Source organism: Leptinotarsa decemlineata, unplaced genomic scaffold (assembly GCF_025532065.1).
Source record: "Leptinotarsa decemlineata unplaced genomic scaffold, Ldec_3_MD MMD2_P_RNA_scaffold_6, whole genome shotgun sequence".
Classification (NCBI taxonomy): Eukaryota; Metazoa; Arthropoda; class Insecta; order Coleoptera; family Chrysomelidae; genus Leptinotarsa; species Leptinotarsa decemlineata.
In genome coordinates this window covers 3,365,532-3,381,779 of record NW_027412533.1, presented here as the reverse complement: position 1 = coordinate 3,381,779, position 16,248 = coordinate 3,365,532, and the positions used below count along the sequence as shown (strand labels likewise).

At 35.6% G+C, this 16,248-nt stretch overlaps 1 protein-coding gene across 9 annotated transcripts in view; it reads right to left on the bottom strand.

The window, feature by feature from the left end:
• The window catches only part of LOC111510402 (uncharacterized protein CG43867), a 746,925-nt gene that overhangs the window by 122,197 nt on the left and 608,480 nt on the right, over positions 1–16,248 (bottom strand). The window lies entirely within an intron of this gene.

The following is a 16,248-nucleotide window of genomic DNA, read 5'->3' as shown; positions in this document are numbered from 1 at the left end:
ATGCTGGTTCCATATTGGTTTCATATCAGAGTACTCAAAAGCATACTTTTTGAAAGAATTACAAGTGGAACATTTTGCAATATTTTTTGAATATACTCTGAACATGAAACATATTTAATTATTCAAGGGATTAGCTAATTTGACAATCCAAATACAAGTAAATAAGCTAAGCCACTAATACTATAGAGTATATGTATGAGTTTCGGCATTATTCTGTTCAAAAATTTGTTTGAAATCTGTTTTTCCGTTAACCATCTGTCGCACCCCTACGAACGACAACCCTCAGAAGTCGAAACTTGTGCGTGGTACGGATTAACGAGATCTTACCTTTTAACGTGTGATTCCTAACACGGGTTAGACGATAGCAAGTGGCAGACTAGGGCTTGAACCACCTACCAACACGGCAGTCAATTCGAGTGAGTGAACAAAGCACCCACGTCAAACCGGCTGGCTACCGAACCATCTGGCTAAACATCAATTATAGGTATTTCATAGAAGTTTTAACAGAATATCTAAAGTTCAAGTTTATAACTGGGAGTTTTTGATGATAATAAATCATCATTTTACTTCATCGGCAAAATGATTTCGCTAAAATGAATGTTCCACTCTCCTTCGAGTTTCAGTATTTATTTTTTGAATATTCATCATTTGTGATATTTTGGCCGCAGGGCGGTAGAAACAGATTATGTGCTCTGCTGTTTCATCACCTGAAAAGAGATGATTACTGGTGTAATCTAACAGTTGTTCGATACCTTACTTCAGAAGATCTATAAAAGTCTTGAAATGGACTAATCCTGGAATCTGCCAATCTTTCCATACACAAATAAATCAGTGGCGTATGATTCTATATGATACACAGATTCATAGATTCGTTGAAAAGTTGAAATATCTATCCTTTGTCTGCAGCAGAACCTGAGGTGATTTTTGATCCATCAGTAAATCAACAGGTATCTACACTCAGTATTTCCTTCCAGGAATTAGGACTGAATTAGGCAGGTTGTAGTAATGAGTCGGAGGTCATACCGATAATGATCCGACTCGCAGTATCAATCAATAGTCTGCCACGCTTCGAATGTGCAATTCGGAATATGCAGTATTCTGAATGTTCCCATCTAGCCTCTCCCACCAGATTAATGTAGACGGAAAGTACGTCTAGAAAAAGATTTCTATGGTCGCCGACGGTGTGGCATTACGGATAGCCAGACAAGCCTGTCTTTATATACCAGAAAGCTCAGCCTGAGCCGTTTGCGGTAAAGTTAGCCTCCACCAGGTCATTGCTCTATATGTAATTAATAGTAATTTTTCCTTCCCTTCAAATGGAATAAATCCACCACTGAAGAAAAATTGAGTTATATCCTACAAATTCATCTTCATAATGAAGGTGACTATCTTAGTTTTTCTAAGGTTTCACATCTGCTCCCTTTGGCACCAACTATAAACGACGTGGTGCTTACCAGGATGATCTACGTAAGTATGCAGATCTACTTCTTTTCTGTTGAGTTCATCAAGCAGACTATCCATTAAAGTGGCCATAGTCCTCTGAAGATATCCTTGGTGCCTCTGTATCTGATCCTCAAGAGTATAGTTGCTGTTCTGTTAACTAGTATAGCGTAAATCCAGCATTTAATGGATGGTACTTTGACTGCTTCACAAACGGAACTTTCGTGTTTCACATAATTGGATTTTACCTAAAAGATAACATGCATTCGATTTCAACAAACTTTTCATGATTTCCATCCTTTACGTTTTACAAGTAACAAACTGTGGTTGACTCTGTCGAAGGAATCAATGTATTCGATAAAACTAGTGTTGTTTAACTGGAAGAAGAACTTACATGCAATGCAGAATTGGATAGTTCAGCATGAATGAGAGTAGATGTTTCATTTCATGATTCACAGGGTACATATCTCACATGTATCTGATATGCAGGCAAAAATTACAATAGGTTTCAAAAACGAAACAATAAAAAGATATCAAAAAACGAAAAGTTTAGATTGTCATTATAAGACTCTAACTTTTCTTCTTTTTTAAAAAAGTACTGAACATTCTGAGAGTAATCAGATGTTTCTGAAATTTTCTCATCCTCCTCAAGACAAATGTGGGATTCTCGAGGAATTATTCATAATGGATCCAGTTACATCGATGAAATGTCAATTGATTTTGAATCAGGAAAATATATCAAATATTATATTGAAAAGTGTATCTATGTGTTCAACGGTTTTCAGACCAGTTGCATATGCACATATAAAAATGATCCTCAGTCGTTGAGGAAAATATAAAACAAAACAGTGTATAATGGGAGCCTTGATGTATTCCAGATGAAGAAACGTATACGGTAAATTTATGATTGAAATCCATTCAATTTTTGCATTTTTGCAGAGGTGGATAGGGAATCGAGAGCCCTTTTCAATGTCCCATTGAAAACATTTGAGAGGAGAACCCGCATTTAGAAAATTGAAGATTTTGCAATGGGTTTTAAAGATAAATTCAACGCCACATACTTGTGGTGATTTTGACAGTCATCATTTGCGATATAGTTTCAATTGCCTACTCTGTATATGTGGTGATATATACAGACTAGAAACTACGAGATAAAACATTTTCTAATGAACACAGCATAATGGAGCGTTACAAAAACATAACGAGTGACTAGCGGTTGGAGATATTCATAGGCATCAGCATCAAAATGGCCTGCCATCAACAACCCTTCCTCCATTAGGCTGAAAGATTAAATTACCATCGTAAACTGCTGCTCGAAATCCTCTTCAACGTCTGCAACATTTCACCAGTGTCGAACTAACCCGCTAAAATATTAAACGAAGCACTTTGATTCTCAACGTGCCGCATAATTTCTCTCAGTGTGGAAGCGATTCGCATGCGACCGCTTGAAAGGGGTCAAAGGCAGCGAACCTTCTTTGGCGAAGTGATGACAGAATGTGGGTCGGTTACCCACTACTAGGCGCCAATCAATATTCGGCCCCGAGAGTACAGAGGGTGTCGTTAGGAAGGTTTTCTAGATCACGGAACATTCGATAGGAATCATGTACGTTTGGTGCACTGAAATATTACAAGTGCGCCATCACTTTGTACATCCGAAGCAAGTGGACGAAGTAAAAAAAAGAAAATGAAAAACATGAACAAATGTCATTATTTGTAGATGATATCAGAATTTGCATCGATCTTTCTGGGGATTCAAACCTTCCACAAACTGAAGGAAAAAATTGTAATGGAGAACTTCATACAGTTTTTCATTACCACTTCAATTTTTTCCATGATAATCCCCAGCAAGATCGATAGTGGATCCTTTGATTTTATTTGTTATTTGAAGACAGATCACTGGAATCTAAAAATAACACTAAATTTCTAGAATTATTCATTGACCAAAATTTAACATTTGTGGATCATGTTAAACAACTTACTAGAAAAGTCGTCTCCTCTGGCAGTTATGCGGTTAGAGTGATTTATAAAGAATTGGGGTTCAGCACTGCAAAGATGGCGTACTACGCACTCATAGATTCTCACTTACGCTACGGAATACCGTTTTGAGGAACATGCAGTTCCACTTCATTCAAAAGTCTACTATCTATACTTGTTTCCTTATAACAGTCAGTTAGTTTGGCGCACGTTTGACAATAAAGTCGAATATTTATATATCAGGAGAAAATAACCAGATTGATCTTTAAATTGAAATCTACTGAGGCAAGTTAACCATATTTCAAGTGAAACAATATTATGACTTTCCATTCTATGTACCTTTATCACTGTATTATATATTGAAGAAAGAATCTGAAGAAGTCAGTAAAAAAATCAGACAATCATGATCATGTCATGCCGGTATCATTCCAATTTATAGGCACACTACGGCTCTTTTCGAAACATTTTATTAGAGCATCCAGTTTCAAAATCACTTAACCTAAATATGAAACTAGTTTTTTCACCTTCAATACTAGGGAGAAAAAACTCTTTTATTGAAAGATGATTCCATACCATTGCAGAATGCCTCTGCAGTAACTTGATGTGTAACGATTTTCTATATGTTCACTATGCTCTGATTTCGAATGGATAATACAATTAGAATTTTTGACATTTTCATGGAATATTTTTTCAGCAGCTTGAATGCATTAAAACTTCTTGATTTTATATCATTTCCAGAAATATGTGGATTCGTTTCACGATGGCGTTCCCGGAGTTTCTGCTAAGGCATTTGTTATTTTTAAATATTGGTGAAAAAAAACGCCGATAAAAACTTGGAAAGCAAACTTGGTAGTCACACCAATAGGTGTCCCTTATATCTCGTTCCGTAAACGCAAGCGAGACATAATTGAAACTTTCTTTATTTTATATATTACCTAAAAACCTGTGGATTTGTTTCCTAATGACATTCTCAAAGGGTTTCCCAAATTTCTGCTAACATAGTTGTCGGTTTTGAACATTGGTCAAACCTTCAACGCCGACATAAAAACTTGGCAAGCAAACTTGGGTGTCCCTCCAATTATGTCTCGATTGCGTTTATGAAGTGATTCTCATGAAGTACTAGTCTTGATTTTTCACAGTTTGACTGCAGTTGAGGACCGCCTGCCCGGTACTGGTGATGCCCAATAGACCGAAACGGTGACTATTGAAATGAAATCAAATTGTTAACGATCGGAATTGTACTCATCTATTTATTTTCCCTTAAAGTTGCGCTGGTCGGGCACAATCCTTGAATCCCCGATACATTGGGGAAGGTGCGCCAGTACTATCAAGCAATGAGCATTGAATCTGGGAATCATGTGCACTGAGCAAACGCAGTGAGGTAAGAATGACAGCTTCTTGCATTTGTCCGGTCAAAATTTCTGCCTTAGAGCAGCAAGCCGGCATTCGGAGTAGAACCGGAGACTCGAGAGTAGAGGGGGCCATCATTCAACCAAGGACTCCAATTAGCAAAACAACCATCTTGACAGAGAGTCTGTCGAAATCGAAGAGAAAATATCGATATTTCATCAGTTTTTCCTCATATCATCCTCTCGTGGGATGATATTCGTCTCGCCAGGAGCTGAAAACTCAACGAAAAATATATATCATCTTGCTACAACATATCATTTTTTTCATCATTAATATTATTGAAACATTGATATCATTATATGAAATTCATCAATAAGTTACCTGACGGTAAAATTATGACTTTCAGAACATTTGTCAGCATTTTTGAATTGAAAATACATTATATTTTATATATTCCATTTTCCTACTCTGATATCTACAATTCAAATATTCCATTATACGAAACATTGGACAGAACCATTCCCAATTTGAGGTTAAATTTCATAATAACGACATGAAAGTTGTAAAAACAACTCTTTGTGTAGCATAAAACAATTGAAACGGTTGAAACAGCAGTTGATGATTCACTCTTGATAATGAGGTCATAAAGATCGGTGTAGTTTCAGATTAGCCTATTATTTCACAAATATTACATAATTCTCAAAACTCTGATCAAATATTTGAATTGAAAATGTATTGTAACATATTGTGTACTACTTTTTCATTCGGAAATTTTCGTCATCATGATTTTCAATACCTTTCATTTCAAAATCAGAATCAAATTACTCTTTCATTTGACTCTAATTTCGAAACTTTTGCAATCAAAGTTGAGAAAACATGTTCTAATTGACTGGCATGAAACTGTTTAACTGGTAGAATAAAACCAAAACAAGCACTGTTCCTGAACATCAGAACTGCACCACTCTTCCAGACGCGCGTTTCACCAATCAAGTTGGCGTCCTCAGGAGATGAAGTAGACACGTCGAGTAGAGTATTGCAGTTCTCGTGTTTCCGAACGGTGCTTGTTTTGGAGATTGTTTGCAAAGCTTGTTGAGAACAGAAAAAGTGATCAGAAATATAATAATAATAATTGACAAGACACCGTGTTGCCCTATGCTCCAGGGGATATTCAATCCGTTGTGAGGAACAAGAAGTGCCGAATTTATTGGAACTATTCGTTCCCCACCCTCAGGCTCATACAAGCTAATAAGCCTGATGTAGTCCTTCTCGACCACCAGACCAAAACGATATTTGTCATGGAGTTTTCAGCTCCTGGCGAGACGAATATCGTCAGAAAAGAGGAGGAAAAACGGATAAAATATCGAGATTTTCTCTTCGAACTCCGCAGACTCTATCCAGATCACTCTGTCAAGATGGTCGTTCTGATTATTGGAGTCCTTGGTGGAATGATGTCTTCTCTACTCTCGAATCTCAAAATCATACCGGCTTGCCGCACTAAGGCAGAAATCTTAGCCGCACAGATGCAAAAGGCCGTCATTCTTGGCTCACTGCGCTTGCTCAGGGATTCTCGGACCAATGATCACTTACCCCACGGTGTGGGGAGTGGTCGTTGGTTGATAATGCTGGCGCGCCCTCCCGAATGTATCGGGCTTCGGGGGATAGAGCCTGACCAGCGCACACTACGGTAAAATAATAATAATAATAATAATAATAATAATAAATGGTCTTTATTTTCATCTTGGCGGAGTTTAGCTTACGCTATTCTACCACTCAACTCAAGCTCCACGGTGAAATTTTTGTCTCTGTGGAAAGATTATTTTGACTTACAATTAAAAAATAATGTCTAATTAGATGTATCAATCTGATGCTTTCTCAATTTCGTTCATAAATAAAATTAATGTAGAGTCCTAGGTCCCATTTACATATTTTCGAACAAAGCTCGTATTTCGTTAGTTAGTTTTATGTGTTTCCTTTTTGGAGAAAAGTTTCATTCCATTTGTTGGGTCTGCGTTCTCTGTTTACGATTTATCGTCGAGGAAATTGGTCGATATGTTATTGCCAAGTCGGACGAAGCCTTTGATTAAACTGTCAATGTGGCTGCGTTTCCACTCAAATAAAGAATTCCATTTGTGTTTGTCTTTTTTATGGTGGCCGACTTTTGCCTCAAAGTAGAACGTTCAATCGTAGTTTGTGTCTTTTGTTTCGTTTTATTGGTGATAGCGTAATGAGAATTGGACATAGCTGAAATGATCACAAATAAGAGATCACCTTAGTGAGTTTGTTTGGATTCTCTTAAAAAAATAATCGAAATTTTCCTAAAATGGGGTAAATTTGAATGCCCTTAGTTGTATTTCATGGTGTACCAACTTTAATTGCGATGATGAGCGATGGAAAATGGTTGTTTCCTATATTTATGTGAGTTTTTGGAACAAGTGTCCTTTATTTTCGAACGATGTAATAAATCGTCACAATTGTCGTAATTGGGTTAATAGCAATCCTATAGGGTAATTCATGAGAAAATATTCATAAAACGCTCAGAAGTTGAACGTCTGGGATGGTATTTTCGGAATGTCCCTTCTGATATCTTTTTTCTTCCAGGAAATTTAACAGCTTTTGCTGATATCATAGAAAATAGAGTTATAATGGATTTTCATTGAGCATCGGTCGGTTCCGTCATATAGAGAATAAAACTGCACATTATGAAGAAAAAAATATATTTCAATACATCAATATGTGCATAATTTTTCAAATGACAGGTTTCAAGATATAGTCGAAGTAAACGATATTGTGCACATCAAAAGGTGGAGGCATTTTCAAAGGCAAAAAAGCAATACATAGAAATGAACCGGCAGCGAGCTAGTCCACGTCGACTGTAAACTTAGCTAACATATTGTTGGTATTTCAAAGCTTCATAACTTCTAACCGAGTTGACCGATTCTCGAAAGATATTTTCAAAGAGATAACGCTTTTCTCGATTCCCGTTAAAAATGGCAATATATGAATGGTACTCCCGCTTAGAGGAGTTCGATAGCCTATCCGGTATAAAGTTTTGTTATTGTGGATGAGATGAAACAATTTTATTGCAAATGTGTAAGCCAAGATTTGAAATGAGCTGTCATCAGCAATAAAAAAAATCTATTACTATACTTTTCAATCGGTAGTTTTTCTTTGAATTATGAAGAGATGAAAATTGTGATTCTGATGTAAATCAAACCGTGAAAGCTGGGTAAAATTGTCAAACTCAATCACATTCAATTTTCGAATCCCAGCCTTAATTTTCTGCAGCTCATCAAATCAAAATCTTTTCATTGGGAAGGTAGAATATGTGCGTATAGAGGGAAAATTGAAAAAAGTTAATTTATAGTCCAAAACCATTACAGAGAAGCCAGCAGTTTCATGTCACATGTCACGTCTATTTCGAAATGTCGAGGCATGACTCTATCAAATCGATTGTAACTTATAATTTGTTAACGGACAGTCAACACTGAGAGAATGAAATTATGTTTTCATGAAAATGAATTAGAATTTTTTTCTTTATACTGCTACTTTAATTTCCATTACGAATGTCTCTTGTAAAAACTGAGAAAGAAAAAGATACTTCTGTGTTATATAGTGTTCATAAGTTTTTTTTTTTTAGAAATTATCTTTGAAAATTACTGGTAGGGAACTTAATCATCAAATTTCAGTTTATCCGCCAGAGACAACTTGAAGAAGCCAATTTTTTCTGCGTTGTCGCAGAGCATCCGATAACGCAAAACAAATATCATCCCCTAAGAAGACACTCGACTAAACAACCCTCCTCTGCCCAGTTGAATATCTTGTTCAAACAATAATTTCTCAAAGCATACATCCGCAGAAACGAATGCTCAGAGACGAATGCCCTTCTCGGAAAGGTTTCCTTTTTCCGATTCATGTCGCGAAAGAAACATTTTCCCAACTAAAGTAAATATCATTAATAAAAGCAATTTAGTGTCGTGTCGCTTTTCTCTAGATTTCCTTTAAATCGTTGGAAAGAAAGGCGAGCAGTCGAACTTTCCGACGGAGAAGTTTTCACACGGAAAACTTTTAAATTCAATATTCATGATCCGATGTGAAAAGAAAAAGGGTTGAGGCTGATTTATCTGCGCTGGGGGGTAGTTCATTTAATTAAAATGGAATCTTACATAATAAACTGCAATTTGGGAGCATTTTTCGGCGACGTGAATAACTCAGAACCAGGGGTGGAAAACTCTTTTTCAGAAAATTCAATGAAAAAGTAATCATAGCAGGGATTCGATTGTGCTAACAATGATCCATTGAATGTTGCCTGAATGGAATCAGGGGGAAAAATAATTGAAATAAACTTTTAATTTCTGGACATAAAAAATGTCGCTTCTATGATCGATAAATGTCCATAAAATTGACGTTTAGCGTCAATTGGAAAAAAAATTTAGAAATATTATTGTAATTTCCACTACTTCCTGAAATTTTGTTCTGAATATTTGCTATTATCACTCAATATTGCACTATTATTTCAACCAATGTTGTCTAATGTGTCTAATGATGAGAATTTTTCGTTTTGAAATTCGCTAACACCAATATTCTATACTGGGATAACTTTTTCATCTTCAAAATATAAGGCTCAGTTATGTGGCAGAATTTTTTATGTAAATCTTTCAAAGCTAAGCCCAATATTTTGTTTAAGTGACCACTTTTGTGCTGTTTTTTAGTCAATATCATTAGGAATATTTTTTTTAATTTTGTGCACATGTTCATCAAATTTCCCAGAATATTTTACTTCTCATTTTTCTGAAACTGTTAGGTTAACGAATAACTAGTTGAAAAAACTGACAATATCATATTTAATCAACAACGCAATTGCTCTCTGCTTATTAGTTCATTCATATTTGATATTTTTTTTACATTTACACAAATAATTCTGAAACCCTTTTACTGCATTTTCACCGCTCCTGATAATTAAGAGGTAATTTGGCATTTGTCGGAAATGATATATATTTTTCATTGAAATAAAAATTGAATATATTTGAAAAATATTTATTTACTGTGAATGAATAAGATATGTATCTCCAACTCACTTGCCACAAATTGTATGTGATGAAAAATTTGTTTTATTTACCCTTTTTAGTTCTCTACTGGTTTCTGAAAATATAAGTAGATATTTGACAGATACAAATTATTTTCTCCATGATACAGTATAATCCATCATAATTGGCAATGGAATGTTATGATAGATAACCAGAACGCAGTCGTTGAACATGCACTCCATCGGTCACTGGTTCAAAATCGACTAATAATAATAATAATAATAAAGGTCTTTATTATTCTCAAATAATATACATATAGATTTTAACATTGTATGCAAAAAAAAAATAAAAACATTTCTGAAAATAAAGGGCGAAGTTCATTTTCTGCAGACAAACGATAGTTTTACTACGAAAATGTTCTTCCACTTAACCAAGAATTCCATTCTTCGATGCAACTGCGTATTTTTTGTGTAACCTCCGTATGTCTTGCTTAGTGTGTGATAAGGTTACACCTTCAATGGAGGTTATGGCAAACCATATATTTTAGTTATTGCAAAATCTAATTCTAGTACAGCCCAACAAAAATTCACAAGCCAGATAAATAGGTGTTATCAAGGTGGGTTTGCTAGGCCAATTTCCGCTTTGATAAAAAAACACAAGACGTAAAATCGATTCCATTTATCTGAACACATTCTCATTTTTGTCTCTTCAGAGTTCAGAATTCATATTCGATAAAAAAAGTAGACAAATATGAATATTCCCAATTAATCTGAGTAACGTATAATCAAGGCAGCACGAGGAAAAGTTATCTCAAATAAACATTTTTCAATAATATACTAAATTCACCAGGCGAACCGCCTAGAAATCGAACGGCTTCTGTCTTAAATAACAGAAATGGATATATTAATGAGCGACTCCAAATCGTAAGAACTCATTGATACATGGTTCTGACGAGCATATACTGCGGTTTACCAGGTGGTTTGCTACATGTGTTTCAACAACGAGTCACACAGAACGGATGTCGAGCGTTGACGAGGCGCGGACGCGATGCGGCGAAGTGGCTTCACGTTGCTTATGGGTTCGTTGGAATATTTGTTTACATAGGACAGACGCAAAAAAAACAAAGATCCGTTCTGTATGAATCGATGCTTTATGTAGCAAACGCCAGCAAATACTGACTAGGCAGGCGATTCTGAAGGGCAGCGCAACTTTTTACATGGAGGTAAGAAAGAAGTAATCCACAGATAACAATGCGGTGTCTGATAATTTGCCATATCTGACCCAAATGAAAGTAAGATAGAGAACTCAACAACATATCTCCGTACACTATAAGTTCACATACGAAATTTAAAACAATGAAGAGAAGACATTCCTGTATGCTCTAGTCATAAGAAGCTTCAATACGGGTTTGGAATGAAATATCCCAGACAGCTTTCATCATTGTCCGCAACAAAACAGTTATGCCCATAGCGATTTCACGTTTCACTCAAAAAAGGAAGGGAACTTTTATAAAAAAGTCAATCAGGGACGAAATTGCTGGTTCGGATTTTTCAGGAAATGAACATAAAAGTTGCTATTTATATACTCCAACAAGTATTGTACAACTGGTGACATAGGGTGATGGAGATTTACAAAATTAGTGTTGAGGTTCAAAAAATACATTGCGATCTATAATTGATGATTCGTTCGGAAGAACATATTTCACATACTCGGTTTGGTAGACCAGATAACTCTCAGAAAATTAGAAATTGAAAAATGTTGAATTAGATCTGAGACCAGCAATGAACGTATCATTTCCAAAAACTCTTATTTTACTCTTCTACGCCACTGCTCTGGTTCTAGTGTGAATGAAAAGTGTTCGGAAATCTATTAGAACTTTATTGAGGAGCACCCTGTATAATAATTTAGTAATGTTACCGTTTGATACTTTGACAATTCAAAACTCAATAACTATCCCGATAATAGAAACTTCACTTATCAATATAGGTAATTCCGTGGGTGAATCTTGAAAATTTTCAGTTGAACCTGATATAATTCATAAAATTCATTTTCTCTAGCACTCGGTATCTGCATAAGGAATTTCCTGAAAGAGAGAAGGAACCAAACATCTTGATTAACTTTTAACAATGTGGAGTGAATGGAAAGCATTATCTCTTAATTTTCATGAATATTGAGACGGGAGGCCATGGATACCGAGGGTCTGAAGTATATTAAGATTCTGTATTACGATGATTTTTAAAGAAAATGCTGATGGAAACTCGAAAATATAGGAGAAATGATGTTAATCTCAAATTGGGTTTCAGGAAGTAATTATTAAACTGACGTATAATGAATACCACCATCATGTCAAAAATAATAAAATATTGTATCTCACGAAATGAGGATCAGAAAATCAAATTATTAATTGTGACATTTGTGAAGATTTTGAAAACGTATCAATAATTATTGAGCATTAGCCTGACTTTGGTGGAATCATCGTTATGATTTGAAAATCTTTGCTCTTACACAGTAATATTGAATAGTGTTACATACTGATGAACTTAATAATTACAACTAGCAAGTATATTCTTTCCCAGATAATGGTGAACAAGTTTTCCATCTAGAAAAACTATTTTCCTCAAATTATTTCTTCGAATAAAGTGAAGCGTTTCTTTGGGTTACGAAGTTATTTGAATCACCAGATCAATTTAATTTTTTTTAAGAATGGCTACATGAAATTACTATAAGTGTCTTCATTGAGTTGTGGAAAAAATATTCAGGTATATTTTCAGGTGGATTTTGAATTTCCAAAAAATATGATCAATTAATATTGATTTGCTGATTCTTTACACACATATCTTCTCTGCACACTATGCCACCATAAATTGAATTGGATATAGAAAAATAACAGAAATCATGACGATAGAAAGAATAATATTTCAAAATATTGCATCTGATTTATTTGAAACTGCTTTCAGTTCAATTTGCCCATTTATCCCGTAGTTTGCGGGATGAAAATACAAAATTATTTTCATAAGTATAATAAGCAGTTGGTAACTGGAATTCTATCGAATTCCTCCTGAATTAAATTTATTTAATTCAGTCATTTTTTAGTCATTTTACGTTGTAGTTTCAATTCATCCTCTACATAACTTACTATAGTTTGCCCATATGTCTCTCGAGAAAAAAATTAACAGCGGATTTTCAAAAGCAGCTGTGCTGAAAAACCAACAGTGTGTTGATATAGAATCAGAGTCATTTTAAAACCATCATCAAAACAAGTTGCCAGAAATTTGAAACGTAATCATTATAAAACAAGAAAGGTACACACTACTCAGTAACTTTTATACTTTATAAACTCAGTAACTTCATATACATTCTCAGGGCATAAGGGCGTACATGATGAACTTTCTACCAACTATTGTTGTCATATTGGAAGGAGAGGTTATTCACCGGATTAGAGATCAAAAGATCACATGCAAAATTCCACATACTAGAACATAGTACGTCCCTTGGAAGTGTACAGCTGACTCAGTCCGTTTTAAAGCCGCAAGTAGGTCGAAAGTACTCAGAGAACTAATATCTATTCATAGTTCAACTCACTCAATATACCCTAGCTCTAGACCTCCTTGTGGAATTAACTTTTCGAAACATATTTTCCACAGGGATATAATCTGCAGCATTTCAATCTGATTTCGAAAACAGCTGAAAAACTGAAAAATATTTTTCACCTTCCTACAACAATTCATTGTGTCAACTTCAAATTTGATAATTGTACCACTACAGACAATCATGAATATGACATTTTGTTAACACCTGAATTTCAATACCATTGTATTTCCATGCAGACGATAAGTGGATTTCACAGTGTCTTACAGTGAAGCTGTTCTAAAGTAGGTTGATATATGATTTTGAATTCTCATTCACACTCTTTTGTATCTATTTCCAATAATTTTATATTTCAGTTCCCAAAAAGTCCGTGACAATGCTGTTTGGTAGGAAAAATAGTTTCTTATATCTAGCTGAAAGTACCAAAAATTTTGGTGAACTAAAGCTTTTTTTACCCTATTTTCTCACATGATTGGGTGGAAGAGAAAATTTTTCTATTCCTTATGGCACTGGCGAAAAATAACATTGCCCTTTGGCAGACCATCGCCTTCTTATTGTTTTTCTATTTGTAGTTTTATTTGTTTACTTCTACCACTGAAAACTTCCATTATTTTTTCATATGGAAAATAATTTATGTTCAACTTTAGCTTTTATATAATTCCTCATGTATGCGAATCTTCAACGTTTCATCTAGCACCCAGAACCGTAGCAAAAAAACTTTGAAAATACCATCTCCGCCTCTCCTTTTTCATCCCATCCTCCTCTAAGGCTACTGGCACCCTGAACGACACCCTGCGGCACTTCTTCACACCGTATCAAACCAGAACCATCGAAAAAATGAAAGAAACCGACGACGACGAAAGCTCCGCACAAAGTCCGCGAAAGCGCCGCGATCAGCTGAAAGCGCGAAGCCTGAAAGCTCACTGCTGAAACGAAAGCTTTGCGAGATCGGCCCACACGACGCGACAGCCCGCTATTTGACATGCGCTCTACGCGCAAATCTAATCTATAACATCACATCATGTGCTCCGTGCACAATTCAATAGACGGCAGGTCGGACAGGTGTGAGAATGTGTGGAGTTTACAGTCAGATATTTTTCTCTTGATGAAAAATGGAATGCTGTATGTTGGTGTTCAATGGTAATTTTCACTCGAAGTTTTTCATGGAAACTCACTAGGTCACTTGGTGGAGTTGTTGAGTACATATACAAGTTCCAAAAATCACTCCTATACAGGTATTTTCTTCTATTGCCTAACTCAATAGAATTTGGGAACATAGTCTTCAAAGTAGACAGGTCAGTGAATTATAACGGTCTCAATATCATCATTTCCATCCAAAACTTTCTTCTGCTACCTTTTCCAATTCTGGGCACCTACATTTCTTGTATCTTCATCACTCATTTCTACCAAGTCCTATAATTATTCTAAGCGTTACAGAACTCCGAAGACATGAAAAAGAAAATATCAACTTTTCTTTTCTGATGAAGAGAAATCACCGCACGACATAGGGCCATTCACCTATATTATTCACCTATATGGACTGTCCAAGATTTACAAGAAGGATCTTTCCGTTATACTGATAACCACTTTCACATATACGACCACCCACAACTTATCAAGATTTTACTATCAATTAATGCGGATGCTGTAAGAAAATTCCTACTCTTCCGTGAAGAATTCAAGGCATTTTTTGGTGCACAAAATTCGATTGGCTAATTGGTTTTGAAGTACTTCAACGTGCTTCTATGAAACACATCAATCATCTAGCTAGAGGAAGCTATTCGATAGCGAGGATCTCTGAGACAAAATGGGGTTGAGCTCAGAAGGATACCAAATCCATTGTGGGGAATGAGAAATGCCAAACTTATTGGAACTATTTTTTCCTCGCCCTCAAGCTCATTACAAGCTGAGTTCCAGATGTAGTTCTTCTTAGTCATCAGAGTAAGACGATATTCGTCGTGAATTTTTCATCCGGGTGAGATGAATATCGTCCGGAAAGATTAGAAAAAACGTATGAAATATCAATATTTTTGTTTTCGAACTCCATAGCCTGTATCCAGACCATTCTGTTAGGACAGTTGTTTTAAGTTTTTGACATCTTGGTAAAACAATACCCTATCTATAACTACAGAAGGCTGTCATTATTGGCTTAGTGCGTCTACCTAGGGCATATGATACTCGGACCCAATGATCTGTTATCTTACGTTTTGGAATGTGGTTATCAGTTCCTACTGTTTTCGTTTACTAATTCATCAAATTCATCGTCAAATTCACCATGAAATTTTTAAATTTTCTGAAAGTTCCTTTATCCATTTCAAATATCCACGTTACTGCGTAAAGTCATACATCGGTAAAAGGGTCCGTTGGAAGTCCGTATTGGTGAACGATGATGATTTCATAGAAATGACAGCAAAGCAGAGCAGAATCAATTTGTGCTTCAACGTGTTGCACCTGTAGACTTGTAAAAGTGTTTCAATATCAAGTTTGTTAACTTCACCGCTTATTCTATCAATTTTCAAACCCAATAACAATATTCGACATTATTGTGCTTGAGGTTATGTGCCGTAAATATATCATAAAATGATTGCAGGTCATGGTTTGTGTCAATTCCAGTTGTAGATAGGTGCTTGATCAAAAAGATCAATACAAGTTGGTGCCTTCACCATAGTGTCCAATGTGGGTAGTTTTCATAAATCGACAGAAGTCGGTAATATAGAGAGAAAATAGTATTGGTCTGAGTGCGGAATCTTGCGGCATTTGGAAAATTTCAGACGAATCATATGATGGGGTAGTTCATTCAAATAGCACTTTTAAAATTCCATATAGGGCAAGAACAATCTTCCAAATAAACGAAGATCAACAGGCGACCTTC